This window comes from Brassica oleracea, chromosome C6, assembly GCF_000695525.1.
Source record: "Brassica oleracea var. oleracea cultivar TO1000 chromosome C6, BOL, whole genome shotgun sequence".
Taxonomy (NCBI): Eukaryota; Viridiplantae; Streptophyta; class Magnoliopsida; order Brassicales; family Brassicaceae; genus Brassica; species Brassica oleracea.
The window spans coordinates 18,685,304-18,687,510 of NC_027753.1; positions in this window are offsets into that span (position 1 = coordinate 18,685,304).

Consider the following 2,207-nt stretch of genomic DNA (forward strand, 5'->3'; position numbering starts at 1 on the left):
TTATAGTTGATATCATTTAAGTGAGACGAACATTCATACTTATACAAAAACAAATTTATACTTGAGATTTCTATATTCTCAAAGATGATAGGCGTTTTGAGCTATATTCGATTTTTATTTGTACTTATATATCATAAAGATCATAGGCGTCTCGAGATAGATGAGAAATATTTCTTGAACTAAAACCTGTGTTATACTACTTTTACTAAAATATATTTGTATCTACTTGATGGATATAGAAACCTAAGGAGACTACAAAAATCAATAATAAAAGAGACATTCTATCAATACGAAGGAGGCCGCGTGAGAAATGGGTTATCGGTTATATAGATAGGAATCATATAATATATTATGTTAAGCTATATTGTAATGAATAAAGGCAATATATGTAATTAGTCTAATGAGGAGAGGACTTTTAATTAAAGGGTGTGAGAGTGATTCTAGTGTTGACACCTAAGAAATGACAATTTGGTTAATAACACATGAGGTCAAGGTTAGTTTAAAATAATGTTCCTCGAATAATAAAAAATGGATACTTGTTCACCTCTACACCCAACATATCTGACTTGATTCTTTCATTGCAGACGATTTGAATTTGAGAAAAAATCATCTTAAAAGAAAAACGGATAATATGACTAGCGTCGAAGATGAAGTAGCCGATGGACTCAGCGATGGCTACATCGTGTCAATAGGTCGACAGAAAAGCTTGGAATGAAACAAGATGGACCGGAGCTTAATTTGAAGATTGGTGGGCATTTCACAGATCAAGTGAAAAAAAAAACAGGTTGATACCAATTTGGTGATGGTCGAGTTAAGGGTTTTTCAGCCTAAGATAGAATTGTCTACCATGACTATCCCTTATGCTTTCCGACTGGGCCTACGACAATATCTAAGACCAAGTAACTAAAAAATGTTTGAGTGGACATTGTTTTGACTAGGCCTTGACATGGTCGCTTTTGGACAATTCTTCCATTGGGGGCCTCGACCATTGCATATGCACAGAAAAACAGATGATGTCATAGCATATACAGGAAAAGGTAGCGTCTTTTTTAATACATATTAGAAGTGCAGTATAATATTGGTTGGACAAAAAAAAATAGAAGTGCAGAATAATACTTTTATTTTAAATGTTGTAGATGAGTTGATGAAACAACATACTAAAAGTTGTCAAACAATATTTTTGTGGTAAAGAAAACTGAATTAACAAAATAAAATGTTGAATGCCCTGAATATAATATTCCTTCTGTTTTTTTTATATAGATATTTTTAGGTGAATGCACAAATATTAAGAAAGTTATTAATTTTTCTAAAAGTAGCATTTGATATATAAATTAAGTGTAGTTAAATCAATCATGAATAAATATATATTATTGATTGGTCACACTATATCCAATAAAAGTAAAAGTTACTTAAATTTATGAAAACTATTTATATTTTGAAACAAACAAATTTTACTTAAACTACTTACAATAAAAAAAAAAAAACAGAGGGAATATTGGTTAATCACAAATTTCGTTGAATCATCTTTTTGGAAGCTACCAGCTTCGTAATCACTATATAGATGTTGTTAGCTTCTTTTTGAAACATCATAATATATCGTGATTACACGTTTTTTTAGAAGGTGTTAGCTTCTTCATTTTGTAACTCATAACGGTTAGAGAGCGAAGACCGGTATAGTTTTTGTTACTTCTTTTGTTTTGTTTTTTTTTTTGTTTTTTTTTTACATCAAAAAGCTATTCAATTATTACTCAAATTTGAGGTGACCTTCGTAACCAGATCGGAATAGAACAACCAATAAAACGTAGATTTTTATAGAAAGACCTTGCAGTCATATATAGTGTTTTTGACATCATTGTATATATGCTTTCTAACTTTTTTTCATTGTTTTATCGAGTTAGTCTAGTTTTTTTAGAGTCATTTCAGGTCTGGAGAAGATTGAAGAGCTAAAGGAAGAGGCATGAAAAAAGAAGCAAGAATTGGAGATTTCTCCCGAAGAATAATCCGCGGAGCAATCTGGCGGTCGATCCTACCAGGAACAGCCAGACGATTGTTCTCGATAATTATGGAAGTTTCCATTTCATCCAAAGATTTGCCCTAGTTGCCGATTCTCGACTTTGAAGTCTAGGGGCACCTCCATATAAATGCGGCCCCTACCTATTTTATTGGAGGACGCTAGTTTTTGCAAGAGACCTAGACCTTATTCTTGG